The sequence below is a fragment of the Rhineura floridana genome, chromosome 4, assembly GCF_030035675.1.
Source record: "Rhineura floridana isolate rRhiFlo1 chromosome 4, rRhiFlo1.hap2, whole genome shotgun sequence".
NCBI classification, from domain to species: domain Eukaryota; kingdom Metazoa; phylum Chordata; class Lepidosauria; order Squamata; family Rhineuridae; genus Rhineura; species Rhineura floridana.
In genome coordinates, this window is record NC_084483.1 from 190,364,182 (window position 1) to 190,379,855 (window position 15,674).

The 15,674-nt window shown below is 42.8% G+C and overlaps 1 protein-coding gene across 4 annotated transcripts in view; it reads left to right on the forward strand.

Moving 5' to 3' along the window:
* Positions 1 to 15,674, forward strand: part of MSH2 (mutS homolog 2) — a 105,396-nt gene that overhangs the window by 38,936 nt on the left and 50,786 nt on the right. The gene's annotated exons all lie outside the window — the stretch shown is intronic.

Consider the following 15,674-nt stretch of genomic DNA (forward strand, 5'->3'; position numbering starts at 1 on the left):
TGGTCTGTGGCACATCTGTGGCATTAATGGGGTGTTGGCCCAGGAGAGGGCATTCTCTGTGGTAGCCCCTAAGTTGTGGAATTCCTTCACCACAGAGGTGTGTGTCGCACCTTCACTGTACAGCTTTCGTTGTATGCTGAAGAAGTACCTTTTCACCCTGGTTTTTGACATTAGAACCCTCTCTAATTGTGAATGTAATTTGTTTTATACCGTTTTTAATGCATTTTATATTGCTGTGACCTGCCCTGGGACCTAATGGTGAAGGGCGGGCAATAAATTTAATTAATAAATAATAATTAATAATAATAAATATATTGATTTTAATTGTATTTGTATTAGTTATTTTATTTGTTATATTATATCACAACTGGAATTCTATGGAATTCAAATTGTAATTTAATAAAAAAATAAGAAGCAATAAAAATGCAATTAAAAATCATACAGCATCTAGCACAGCACAGTACAATTGCTACAACTGACAGAAAGTCACTAAGTGGCCCACCAAGACCCTCAGCATTTTTCAAGTGGTCCGTATGGGGGGGGGGGGAATTGAGCCACTGGTCTAGATTAAAAAATACACTACTCCTTTTATACCATTTTGAAAACATGTTGTAATCAGTTTTTTCCCCCCTCACAGTTGAGTATATTGAGTTGGTTGCCTTTTAGAGGATGATCGTTTAGATTCCAAAACGGCAGAGGTGCTTTTCAGTAGCTAAAAGGGAACTGGTTCAGGGAGTCTTGAGTAAAGCTGGAAAATCTAGCGGCGGTGACCGAAGTGGCATTTTTATTATTTAGAGCCACCCTTACTGCGTTTCCTCTGCTGTGAGCCACATTTTCCTTTTATGTTGCCCCAAATGAGTTTGTATTTATGATAAAGAGGCGTTGGGCTTAAATTAGTTGCACTGAGTTCCCATTGATTTCAGTAGGATTTAAGTGCAGCTAACTTACTCTGAATCCAACCCATTGAGTTTTCTGCTACTTCTACCACTGTACAGAACCAGTAGCATGCTAGGTACTCCGCTTTCTTGTTTTGTCTTTAAAATTGTGTTAGTTTTTGCTGTCATGCTTCCAACGCTGTGTGTCTTAAACTATTAACATGATGATCTGCTTCACGGCACCAGACTTGGTATTACGTTGAACATAACGGGGAAAGCAGAGTGCAGTGAAATTGAGCATCTGACCTTTTAAAAAAGTAATGTTTATTTACACCCCCAATCTTACAAATGACAGAAACTCCCAGTTCAGCTCAAGGCTGTGTGATTCACTTGTGGGTCAACAGAAAACGAAGATTGTAAATGACAGTTGGTGCCCCCTGCTCTGTTTGCATAACCAAGGGGCTTCAGCTCAGTCTTGCAGCTCTGAAAATTCCTCTAGCAGATCCAGCAGAGATGGTCTGCAGGGCTGATTTACAGTATATGTTAATGGACTGTCTGACTTTCATGAGGATATACTTAATGGATTTGGACAATTAAAAATGGATGCTTAAGCTTAATGAATCCCAGTACATTGAATAGTTTGGCACCAGCGCCTTCTGGCTTTGATACTGTGCTATATAATTTTAAGTTTTAGCCCTTTAGTTCTGGAAGGAAAGAGGCTAGATAATGATTAGACGTGGAAATGATAGCCAAGTTCCCTTAGTGCAAGGATTTCCATTTGCACAACCCAACGTTCCCTCCCTCTCCTTCTCCTGCACACCCCCAAGCTCGCTCCAAATCTGCTCTGCAGAGTTGGGGGTCCTCCTCCCCGAACAGATTTAGGAGGTGTGTGGGGAAAGGAGTGGGAGGGGAAGTCCCATTGCACAGCCAGAAGCCCATGCGCTGACAGAGCTGCTTGGTTGGACACCGCCCCAGGATCCAGAGTGCCCAAAGCAGGAGGCATTTTCGTGAGCCTGCCAGGGTGGGGTTTAGGTGTCACCAGCTTTTATCGTGGTTGCACATATCTGTGCACTGCATGCAATGCTGGGATGGTTCCCTGGCCTTCAGGGGCAGCTCATTGGAGGCAGGAAGGATTGCAGCAGGGAGGTCCGGAAAACCCCCAGTGCACATGAGGACCACGGCATGCAGCATTTTGCATCCTAGCCTGTGTGCTACTGTTACATAACTAATTACTGTGGAGAAATATTATGCTGGGTGATGATGCATAGGTTGATAAGTGACCCTTATGGCGAATGAACATGGGATAGTCATGAACAGAGGTGGTAATGGGGAGCTAAGGCTCCGGTCCTTGCCCCTGCTCTGGGCAAGTCATTATCTCTTGGCCTAACTACCGCAAAAGGTGGTTGTGAGGGTAAAGCGGGATAGTCTGTGTGCATTAACCTGTGCAGCAGTTGAGGAAATGGAGAATGCCAGTATGATATGTCAATGGGACTGCCTTATAAAAATGAAAGCTGCGTGCAACTTTAGCCTGCTGCTAAACAGATAGCAGGAGTGAAAAGTGTTCTGTGACTCTAGATTGTCAAGTCTTGGAGATTTGGTGATTGAGGCGGTGCTGGGGACAGAGTCCTGGTGATACCCATCTGAAAAATGCTGTCTCAGGATTGTGCCTAAGTGAATCCAGTTGCTGCTGTTGATAAAGATCTTGTTGTCTTGTTGGTATTTTAGTATAATGTATATTGCAGCCTCCCCCAGTGTGGCGCCATCCAGAGGTTTTGAATTACAACTCTCATCAGCCCCAGGCAACACGACTGATGGGAGCAGCAGTCCAAAACATCTGGAGAGCACCAAGATGAAGGCTGGTACATTGTACATTATTTTATCGCCAGTTTTTTCATGATGTAATGGTCTGACCAAGCCAAAGGTGAAGAATAATTTGGTTAAATAGCATAAAACTGTTCTGGAATCATGCCAGCAGGCATTTTAACTGGTAGTGGCCATTCTGACCCTGATCAAATAATGGCTTTGCATTTGCTTGCTCCTAGCTAATGCGGCGAATAATGTGTCTTGGACTGTACTGTTTGAGAGAGGATTGGAGGCCAGCCTCTTAGGAGGTTTTGTTTTGTTTTGTTCGAGCTTTTTTTAACTTACCTTTCTAATTCAAAAGAAGTGCTCAAGGTGGCTTATGTAACTAAGATAATAAAGCGATAATAAAAACTCATTAAAACAAGAAGCAGAAGATTAAGCAATGAGGAGCCAATGAAAAATAGAATAAACTTAAGCTGTAAACAGATTAAAGCAGGAATCAGCCACACACAGAATGGCCAGTGGTCAGTGATGATGTGAGTTGTAGTCCAGCAACTTCTGGAGGACTGCAGGTTCCTCATCCCTGGATTAAAGGTTTGCTGGAAGAGCAAGTCTTCAGACAGTGTGGCAGAGCACTGACGAAAGAGCAAGCCAAACAGCCCTTCCAGGACACATTGTGGGTATTACAACAGAAGATATCATCTCACGTGGCCCTGCTAACCATGCATCATAAGTGCTTCCCTGGATGATGTCAGAATTGGCACTGTTACAGGTGCAACACAATACTCGTCCCACTTTTAGTATGGCAGCACCTACACTTTGGAACTCCCTGCCTATTGACATCAGGCAGGCATCTCTTCATTGTATACTTTTTGATGCCTGCCTAATGTCAAGGCAGCCTATCCAGACACATACATGTTGATATGTTTTAAATATCTTTTTTAGTCTACTGCTGCTTTAATAGCTTTAAAAATATTTTAATTACTTGTTTTAACTGCTTTTGTCCTTGTAAACCACTTAGAGGGTTTTTTTTACAATCATGTATATAAATTTTGTTAAATTTCAGAAGATGGGCAGATTAATATAGGGCAATGCTGTGGAAAGCAGGGCCAAGGGCCAAACACTCCTCTTGGCCTCTCTATCTGGCCCCCAGGACACACTCCCCAGGCCATGCCCCCCCCCAGTCAGGCTGCACCCTGCATGGGCCTTGTTTTTTGCCCTCATCAAGTGTTTTTGCCTGTCTGGAAAGCATCCTTGCACTGAGAATGCCTCTTGCTTGCCTGGTGGGAAGACAGAGAGATAAAGAAAGGAATCTCTGAATTAGTGTGGTGGATACACAGCCTCCTGAACACAGGTTTAAAAGTCATGTCCGTTGCTCTGTCCATTTGTTGCCTCTGGCTCCTCCCACTGCTGACACGTGGCCTCTGGAAGGTTGCCGGTGAGGGAATGTGGCCCTCGGGATGAAAAAGCGTCTCTACCCCTGATACTGGGAGAAGGAAAGGTGGTCTTTTAGTTATGCAGAGCTTAGAAGATAACAGTCAGTGCTTTTTCAGTTTTGCTCATAAATGGACCAGTAGCCAGTGCAGTTGCTATTATCAACTGAGAAACATGATCCCAAGCAAACCTGGCATCAACCAGAATTCTTGGAGTAACATTTTGTACTAGCTAAACTGTGTGAATGGTCTTCAAAGGCAGTCTCTTGTAGCGTGCATTATAGTAATCCAGCCACCCTGTCTGGAAACACTTTCGATTGATGCGCCTGCACATTTTGATACAAAAACATTCATGGCCAGAGCTGCCACTTCGGCATCCAGGTGTGACAGGTTTGCTCTGTTCAGGGTAGAAGTCTGAGCATGCTGTATTTGTAGCAGGCTATGAGCCTGGCAATTAAGCTTCACTTGAGCTTTCCCTGAAATAGACGCCACGTCAAAGGGGAGAGAGTTAGCCCCCTCCTTGTATTAGCACACAGGAAATTTTGGATTCGGGAACAAGTGTTCAGACAGATAAGATCAGTTCAACAAGTTTCCTTTACTTATAAAACTATTTAAACATTCCATAAGAAAGAATAAAAGTTAACCAGCATAGAATCAAAATAAAAGCAAGTTAAGGCATTACATATCCTAAAGCATAACAGATCTAAAATCTGGATATATAAGCATAGATTTAACCCATTTATGCAATTTATTTGATGCAGAGCTGAGGTACCTCACTTACTTAACCTACCTGGATCTTACAAGGCTATCTGGGGATGCAAGCATTAGTGAGCCTCTCCTAGGAGAAGACTGATTTGATACTAAAATATTTATACTAAATGTTCCTTTGAAGATCAGAAATTAATGAAACATTCCTAGCTTAATTGCTGCTTATTGCAATTGTTAAGAGAAAAATTAACTAGTGTAAAATATAACAAGATGGTACATTCCTCAATTTATCTAAATACATGAAACAAATACAGTAAATTTCAGCTACAGAATAACATATTAAATCGCTTAGACTTGGGAAGATATCCAGTATGCATATGAACATATAAAGAAATGATCAGGTTAGGAACATTTTTCAATGTTTATACAAACAATTGTCCGATTAAGTGGAACCACGATATAGGTAATTAATGGCCTTATTATCAGTGTGATTTAATTACTCCTAATTGATGGTAGTCACTCTGAGATTTTATGTCTTTGAGATAATCTTGAAATTTATGGTTTTATGGCTGGACAAGTTTTAGTGTGGCAACAAAGGTGTTCTGGTTCATATCAGGTGTCATACTTGTGGGCCCTTTGTGAATAGACAAAGGGATGCTTATTCCCTGTGTATTAGGTTTAATTATGCCCCATTTGGTTGAGGGAAATAATTACTATGAATATTAGCTCTGAATCCTGCATAATTTCTGGGGCCAGCTAGGTTAGAAGTAAGAATATTTGCCACACAGGAACACTCCCAAAGCACGAGCCTGACCTTTCAGTGGGGGTGCAACCCTATTCAGAACCAGCCAGCACTGTGCTGCTGGATCAGTAGTCCTCTTAGCCTAGGCTACCTCTTTAGGAACATAGGAAGCTGCTTTATACCGAGTCAGACCATTGGTCCATCTAGCTTAATATTTTCTACACTGACTGGCAGCAGCTCCCCAGTGTTTCAGGCAAGGGCCTCTGCCAGCCCTACCTGGAGATGGACCTTTTGCCTGCAAGGCTGATGCTCTACCACTGAGGTAGGTTCCTTCCCCAGGTTACATTTCAAATTAAAAATCTGGGGAAATTAAATTTTCCCAGTTTAAATGTCCATATTTAAGGTTCAGCTCCTTTGTCCACATCTAGTCCATCGCTGGCTCCAGACACAGCTTCAGAACTACCACAGTCTCCTTGGACTGAAATGCGGGGAGAGCGAGTGAGAACTGTGTGTCAACACATTGGGTTGTATCCAACAAAGCTTTCCAGAGTTGTTGCAAGGACTTCCACTTCTGTAATGGGAGTTTCCTTCCTCTCCTTTCCCTGTTTGCCCTCCCCCCCCGTACCCACCCAATCTTCTCCAGAGGTTTGGGGGAAGCCCCTGAACAAAGCTGAGGAGACGGAAAGCTCCATTGCTCAGGTGGACGCCCTTGGGTGGACGGGATGACTTCATTGGATTGTCCAAGTCTCTGAACCATCTTCCTTAGTGGTATGTCTTAAATAGCATAGAGGACAAGATAGAATCACGTGGGATACCATAGACCAGAAGTAATAAAAAAGGTGTCCTCCAGATCTTGTTGGACTCCAACTCTTGTCACCCAAGGCCAGCATGGTCAACGATCAGGAATGTTGGTGGTTGCATTCCAACAACAGCTGGAGGGCACCATGTTGGCCACTTCTCCACAGACCAAAATATCAATACTTAGTGCAGGTGTTTCACCACCCAGCCCCCAGACCACCTTCTGGAATCTGCCCCCCAGGAAGGACTGGAACCACAGCATACATATTGCAGCATATTACACAGGATCATAGGAAGCTGCCTTAATTGGTCCATCTAGCTCAATATTGTCTACAATGACTAGCAATGGCTCTTCAGGATTTCAGACAGGATTCTCTCCTAGCTCTACTTGGAGATGCTGGGGATTGAACCTGGGACCTTCTGCATGCAAGGCAGATGCTCTACCACTGAGCTACGACCCTTCCCCTAATATGAACTTTTATATTTAGTAGAAAAGACAATAATGCTGGGAAAATAGAAGGGAGTAGAAAAAGAGACCAAACAAGAGATGGATTGATTCCATAAAGGAAGCCACAGACCTGAACTTACAAGATCTGAACAGGGTGGTTCATGACAGATGCTCTTGGAGGTCGCTGATTCATAGGGTCGCCATAAGTCACGGTCGACTTGGAGGCACATAACAATATATATAAGTTGAAGGTTGGCTGCTTCCCATGCCCCCAGATGTCCCACTATTCCGCAGTGGCTCTTAGTATTGAAGGAGAGGCATCTCTTACCCCCTCCCCCTCACTAAAGGACACATTGCGAATCTGTAGAACAGACTCTGAACCTTTTTCGGCCCGAGGGCCAGGTGGGCGGAGCAACAAATGTAATTTTTGCCTTCTTACAGTAGTCTAGTTGAGAGCCAGTGTGGTGTAGTGGTTAAGGTATTGGACTACGACCTGGGAGACCAGGGTTCGAATCCCCACACAGCCATGAAGCTCACTGGGTGACCTTGAGCCAGTCACTGCCTCTCAGCCTCAGAGGAAGGTAATGGTAAACCACCTCTGAATACCGCTTACCATGAAACACCTGTTGACAGGGTCATCATAAGTTGGGATCGACTTGAAGTCCATCTTCATCTTTCTACACCCACTCCCCCATCCCTTCTACCCTCCATCAAGACAACCAAAGGCCATTATCAGAGTTCAAGGACGCATTCCAGCCAGGCAAAAACGTGGAGTGAGGAGCAGGGCAAGCAAAGGGTGTGGCCTGGGGACAGTTCCAAGGGCCGGATCGAGAAGCTTGGAGGGCTGTATGTGGTCTCCAGGCCTGAGGTTCCACAACTGTGCGATAGAAGATGGAATGATAGTATCACCATCCTGCTCAAAAATAAGCAGCTCTTATTCAGAACAGATCTTCCTTAACCTTATCAGTAGGGACCAACGGCTTCAGTAGGCAGCATGTGGGCTTATAAGAAAACTTTGTGTGGGAAGATCTATGAATGTCTTCTAAAGCCCAAGGGGAAAATACTTCCAAGTCCTGTTAAACAAATGTGGATTGACTTAGGGCAGAAGCTTGCACAACAACCGTTGTTGCGAGATAAATTTAAGATGCATAGAACCCTCGATCCAAACCTCGCTCAGCTGTGGAGAGGCAAATCTCTAGGGAGCCCTCATGTTTGGGCCTTGGGACTGTTATGAAGATTGTGAAGCACACAAAGTCCTTTGCTGTGATATAATCTATCTCCCCAGCACCACCAAGTTGAGCTCATAGTATTTTATTTGTTTAAATATTTATAGGCTGTACTTTTACATAAATTATCACAAGGCAGTATGCAGAGTAAAAAATCTGCACTACAATAAAAACATCAAACACAGCGGTAAAAGCTGGCTGGCAAAGAATCTGAGTATCTATTCAGTAACAGCAGAAGTAATATTTATTTATTATAAAAGTATTTATTACAAAAAATTGTATCATGCTTTTCCAAAGTAAATGTCCAATTATCTGAAGTAAAACCCCAAGGCAGCTAACAATAAAACCACACGTTTACAATAAACTAACATACCGACAACAGAGAGAAGACAAAAGCAGCAGCCAGTTAAAAAGTAATGATTGCTTCCAACAGATGTGCAAGTGCAAGACTGCTCTTCCACTCTTCTCCCTGGACCCTTGGAAATGACTTGCAGAGGGTCAGGGGGGCCTCCTGAAAAGTGGGGGTTGTGTCACACAGGACTCAGTGCAAGGGGGGGAATTGCCCCAAACCAGGCGGAGGAATCTTGGCGCCGGCAATACTTGTCTTGCACTATAGCCCTCTGTAACAGACTCCACCAGCAGAAGAGCTGCCTAGCATGGTCGGCATCTTAGCAAAAACTTGCGTAATTGGTAAAGCACCTAGAACCCAACTTTGGCAATAAGTGGAACAACGCTAATAACAATTCTCTCTGTGTTATGACCAGCTGACAGAGTGCAGCCTAACTAATACATGGTAAGCTGTCTTAAGTTCATCATAGAGGTGAGATTTGAATCGTAGACTTAGTCCATAGCTCTCTCTGTTTCTGACAAACAGCTGCCAAGGTGTTTGTGGCAATGCAGGTGTGTTAGCAAGACTCCTCTGTAGACATGTGTTTCACATTCACACATTCAGCAAGTCTTGTGAATTAGGATCTTTTGACATTGGCAGTAGTGCATCTTGGCAGATTTACCTGGTAGCCTGCACTCACACAGATCTTAAACACGGGGATGTTTATTGTGTATATACACACAGAATCAAAATATACACATTTAACACTTCATTGGGGAATAGCTCAGTAACATATATCTATGGACATCAGTGGGGATTGGCTCAGTAACAATATGTGTGAAGAAACTAGCTAAATAAACATAATCATAACTAAATTCACATACACTCTCAAAACACACATGAAGGAGCAAACACAAGGCATATGAGGAGATGGGAGTGGGAGTTGAGTTCAGCACAACTGAGGAAAGTGCACTAGACTGCCCTTTCTCTGGGCTCACTTTGCAGACTAGGCCTCAGTCATACGCAGCTGGGCAGGGAGGACCAGAGCATGGCTTCTGAGATAGTCACACACACAGAGAGTCAAAGATAGGCAGAGGGAGCAGATGTGGAGGCTATAATTTGTAGGGAAAGGACCTGCAGAAGACAGGATAGGGAGCGAGTTATATCTTTCCCAGCCCTGATGGGCAATCTAGAAATGAAACTTTAGCACGTTGAGACTCCTGGGTCACGCAGGGAAACAGCAGATGCAGCAGGCAGGCCCTGAAATGGCTTTTTGGATCTCTGCTATGGTTTGCAAAGGTCCAGAACAAAGCAGGAAAAGTAGTGGAGCCTCGAAAAGAGCTTTTGAACCAGCTTCAGCAAGCGGGGACCTCTGTTTCAGTAGGCAGAAGTCCAGAGATAGTGAAGGAAAAGTCAGACCCCTGAGTGATGGATGGCTAAATGATTTCAGGTAGAGTGATATTCAGCAGAGTGGAATTGGATGACCAGGACCCAGAGCCCAGAACAGCAATTCAGCAGGTGATTTCATAGTGGAACTGGGCAGCCAGGAGCCAGAATGTGGCTCTAGGAGTCCAGTTTTTATACCTTTCTGGACAAAAGCCCCAAAGGAGAATGCAGAATTGATTGGGTACATCCTTAATTTCCATACCTATTATATGGGCAGGGTAATGGGCTTTTTTTTTGTGAAGACAGGTGTTGACATTCACCTTTTAGCTAGTTTGATGAGGTTTGAACAAGGGGCTTCTCTCTCGAGGGACAAACTTTTACAATTACTTTTGGGATTGCATTGATTGGATCCATGACCTGCACATATGACTGGCATCATCCTCTCGGTTGAAATGATAGACTTAACTCGTTCAGCTACTCTTTTCCATCAGGTCTCAAGCAGCATCTTTGTAAAATGAACCAGAGTGAAGCCATTTTAAAAATCATATAGGCCATGTTTGGGTGGAGCATCTCTCAGGTTTATAGGCTTGTAGCCAGCCTGTCAGCAGGTGTGGGTCTTCTCTGAGATGGTACTGCGATTAAGGAATTTGCCCCATTGGGAAGCTCACTTTACTCCTTGTAGGGAAGGGCTGTAGCTTAGTGGTAGGATGTCTGCTTTGCATGCAAAAGATCCCCGGTTTAGTCCCTGGCATCTCTAGGTAGGGCTGGGAGAGAACCCTGCCGGAAGCCTTGGAGAGATGCTGCCAGCCAGTGTAGACAATACTAATAGATTAGATAGACTAATATTCTGACTTGGTATGAGGTAGCCTCCCATATTTAGATGCCAAGCAAAGGTTACCTTTTTCCAGAGGGCGTTTTGGGGTCCTCTGATAAGTTTAAAATAATAATAACAATAATAACAAGTGATTGCTGTTGATTTAATTTCAGGTTTGGCTTTCCATTAATATGCTTTATGTTTATACAATGCACTAATTGTTTTAGCATGTTTTGTAAGGTGCCTTGGGGATTAAAAAATGAATGTGTTAGAAACATTTAAATGAATTGAATAAATAAAAAATCCTATATCTGGGCTGTATCATTTTAGAATGCAGGGTGGAGGGTTCCATGTGATTAAATATTCCTCTATGCACCCCCCTCCCATGCACAGAAAACCAGATGCTCCTTTGCACTTAACATATCTCCACACTTTCACATTTTATTATAATAAAACTGCCCCTGCGTCTCGTCCTTAAAATCACAGTTATATGCTAACAACCATTTCTTTAGGCTATATGGTGCCCGGATCCAAAGTCTGATGAGCATAAATCCCTTGAAGTTGGATTACAGCCATCAAGTGATTCCTTAAGTGCCCCCCAAAGCAGCAAGTTTTAGTGGAAAAATGCAACTTCTAACTGGCACTTAACCACCTACTCCAAATCCCCAAAGCACACCAGCTTAAAATGAACGTGAAAAAGTAACAAGTGTCTTGCAAGTAAACTGAGTGCAGATGAGTTGTGTAATTTTCCTTCCCCCCTTTCCCTTGCCTGTTTTGCCAAAATAGCAACACAGTTAAAGCTTAAACAGAAGAAATGCCACTAATGCTACCTTATTCCCTACCAAATTAGAACAATAGTCTGTAGGTCTTTTATTATATTCTTCCTTAAGGCAGTGTTCTGGCAGAGTCTTTCCCTGCCCCTGCCCCAGCAAGCAGTGGCTCCACAGGTGGAGCTATTTAGGTACTTCTGGTCTTAAAGTCTCAAACTATGGCTGAATTGACATGCCATGCTAGATCGGGTAGCTGGTGTGGTGTCCTCCATGTGTTGTGAACTACAGTTCCTGTCATCCTGGAACATTGGCTCTGCTGATGGAGGTCATAGGCCATGATATCTGGAGGACACCATTTTGATGAGCCCTGCGCTATGGTTTAGTGTGACATGCACAAACAAAAACAAGGCACAGTGAGCCTCAGAAAACTTCCACTTCTGCTTTTACTTAACCACAGTTTGCTGTGTCATCCAGACCTGGAGCTGTGGTTAACATTTCGTTTCAGACAAGCCAACTTCAGAAGCTGTTAAAGATAATGGCCAGAGGACAAATTGGAGGAGTTCTGAAGACAGAAATGGAAAAGGTTCAGATGCAGGCTACATTTGGTTGTCATGCTAAATGATGATTTGGAATGATATCAATGAGACTAGCCTCCTGCTGGGCTCGCACATTCCCTCCTTTCAGGCAGCTGAGAAGAGGAGGAAGCTTCTGCTTTATTTAAGTGCAACTTCCTGTCTTTTTGGAACTGTGGTTAATACTTAACCATGGTTACTTTCAGCAAGCTAGTTCTGAAAAACTTGGCTATAAGTTGGCTTGCCTGAAACTAACCATAATTAATGCTAACCATTTCTTCCTCCATCTGTACAGGCATCTCTATGTGTCTTCCAGGGAAATCTAGCCCTGCACATTGAACATAAAGGATGGTGGGGTTCTTTGGATGCCACAGATGGCCACACCCACACTATACATTTACAATAGCATTATTTATTTATTTATTTATTTATTTATTTATTTATTATTTGATTTATATCCTGCCCTTCCTCCTAGCAGGAGCCCAGGGCGGGCAAACAAAAGCACTAAAAACACTTTAAACATCATAAAAACAGACTTTAAAATACATTAAAACAAAACATCTTTAAAAACATTTTTTTAAAAAGCTTTCAAGACTTTTTTTTTTAAAAAAGGTAAAAACATTGGGGGTTTTTAAAAAAAAAGTTTTAAAAACATATTAAAAAGCAATTCCAACACAGAAGCAGACTGGGATAAGGTCTCTACTTAAAAGGCTTGTTGAAAGAGGAAGGTCTTCAATAGGCGCCAATAAGATAACAGATGGCAACTGTGTAATATTTAAGGGGATGGAATTCCACAGAGTAGGTGCTGCCACACTATTATACCACTTTAACAGTCATAGCTTCCCCAAAGAATCCTGGGAACTGGAATTTGTTAAGGGTGCTGAGAGTTGTTAGGAGACCCCTTATTCCCCTCACAGAGATATACTTCCCAGTGTTCCCTGGGAAGAGTGTTTGATTGTTAAACCATCCTGGGAATTGTAGCTCTGTGAGGGAAATAGGGGTCTTCTAACAACTCAGCGCATTTACAAACTACACTTCCCAGGATGCTTTGGGGGAAGCCGTGACTGTTTGAAGTGGTATAATAGTGTTTTAAATGTTTGATGCAGATGGGGCCTATGACATAAAGGTGGTGGCATGGCTGTCTTTGAGATGCAAGCATGAACTTCTTGTGCAGTCAAGAAATTAGATATCTGGCATGTAACTCATTTTCTTCCTGCAGCTAACCAAAGCAAGCAGGTTAGTTTTATGCAGCTCCATTTATTTATTTTTCAAGGTGTAACACCCCCCCCCCCACAGCTGCACTTCAGATGGCACCTATTAAATCCCTGATGGGAGTTGTAGTCCAAAACATATGGAGGGCACCAGGTTGGGGAAGGATGGTGCATTGTGTTGCGTAGTTACATTTTATACTCTTTTTTGTGATGAAATGGTCTGGCCAGGCCCAAAGTGAGGAATAATTTGATTAAACAAAATACAGCTGTGCTGAGGGTGGGTGGAATTATGCCAGCCTAGCTGAATTAAGTATTTTAAAGGCATTTTAATTGGTAGTGGCCATTCTGACTGTGAACAGATAATAGCTCTGTGTTTTGCTTACAAGACCTTTCATCTTGCCACTAGAGAAAAGACTGCCAGAATTCTCTAAAGTTTAAAGATGGACCACAGATGTTGGCTGGGCTTGGCAAACCAGTCAAGAGTTGGGGTTTTCACTGATGCAGTGATGCTGAGTCCTTGAGCAAACGCTATGGAGGCATTCCGACATTCTGAGTCCTTCCAAAGTGTAGCGCAAGTTTTGTTTTATCTTGTGTGAATCCCAGGCTTTGAGAAGAACTGGAGTTCACACCTGGCTTTTCCTTGCAGTTTGGAGGCATTCTGAGCACCTCTAAAAAGCAGCACAAAGTCAGAGGCAAGGGAGAGGAATTGTCACTGTGACGATCTTAAAATAGCCATTCAGAGCAGCATTCTTTCAAAAGCCCAGCACAACAGAAAACCAGTTGCATACTACTTTTCCTTCTGACTGTCCAGCACCAGTGATATGCTGAGGATAGGTGGCTGGTTGGTGTAATAATGCACAGCTATGTAGAAATTAACAAGGAAACGTGACAGATGAGATTGGCCTTTCTGTAACCACCAGGAATTTCAGGTGCACAGAGGAGATGGAGCTTTAGGGGAGCAGATCAAGAGAGATGAGCCGGCTGTCCCTTACAATAAAATTAAATAATAGATCGCATCGTAGTCTGGAAGTCGCCACCTGATAATAATTGGAGGTTTGCTTTCTGACCCCAGCTTGGCTTCTTCTGGAAAAGTCAGTAGTGTCTGTGTGTTGTGTGCCCTAAAAAAAAAAGAAAGGAGCAATTCTAACTGCTTGTCAGCTTTCATTGGCTCTGATGGAATAAGAAAGCACAGCCGGCATCTAAGCAGGGCTATGGCAGAGTAAATCATGTTATTTAGTAGCGAAACTGGAGTTGTCTCCCCCATGCCCTTGCATGCTTCCACTTGTCTTTATCTTTAGTGACTTTGATGGAGAATTTTTCTTTTGGGCTCTTTGACTGGGGATCCTTGAAGAAATTTGAAGACACAGGCTTGAAGCAAAAAGGTAGGCCTTTATCCTTTACAAGCGTACGCAGGGTCATCCTCTCAGAGTTCCTGGTGAGGACTGCAATGAGGCTCAGTCTGCATGGCTCTTTTATACAGTAGTAAGTGCAGCATGTGACATCTTTACACCAATCCCACAAGTTCCTTCCCACATAACAACAGTTCCTCCTCTCTGCAGTATTTCCAAACCAATCAGAAAACATTAGGTAATTCTACTCTCAAGTTACATGAACATGTGTACAGGTAATTTGTCATTGTCTTAATATACTTCTTATTCCAATATTCTGTCCATCTTACTAATATCACCATTGTTCTACTGTCCCCCTTGATTAATGCTCTTCCAGGCCAGTTGAGACCAGTTACTACCATATGCTACATTCTACTATTATGAGTGGGCCTTCATGCATACCCGGTACTTTCTATATTCCATTGTTCCTGATCGGCCAGGCTGACCCAAGTACACCTGGAGATATTAGAACATGTTCCTTGAGTGGTACAACGATACCAGGTTGGGTTTGGCTCCAGTTAGGGTGACTGGAAGTTCATGAGTACCACAGTTCTGTTAATTTGCTATAGGGGTTCTTATTCCTTATGATTTCTTAGAAATCCCATTCCTAACTTAAAGAAGATGCATAGCTATAGAGAAAGAGTTATGATTAAAAGTACTGGACTATGGCTGGAGACCACACAGTTAAGAAAAGGCACTGGGTGATTCTGGCCAGCCACTGTCTCTCGGCCTCAGAGGAATAGAAAAGGCAAACTACCTCAGAATACCTTTTTACCATGAAAACCCACTTACAAAGTTGGTATTCTATTTATCAAGACTGAAATTAAACACACAGGGACATCTTAGAAATGAGTGCTAAACTGAAAATTTATCTCATTCCTATTTGATAATGTTACAAAGTTTTTCCACTAGTTGGAGCCATTGCTGTACAGAATACCAGAACAAGAATAAAATATATGTGATTGCCAACTATTTTCCTTCATTTATAAGTAGTTTCCCAGGATCAAACAGTTTAAAATTTATTTATTTAATTTTTATTTAATTTAATTTATATACCGCCCTAAGCCCGAAGGCTGTCTGGGCGGTGTACATAAAAGGTACATAAATATGTATGTACATAAATATCTATTATGGGTTACATGCTCATTTGCTTCCGAACAATATACTCATTA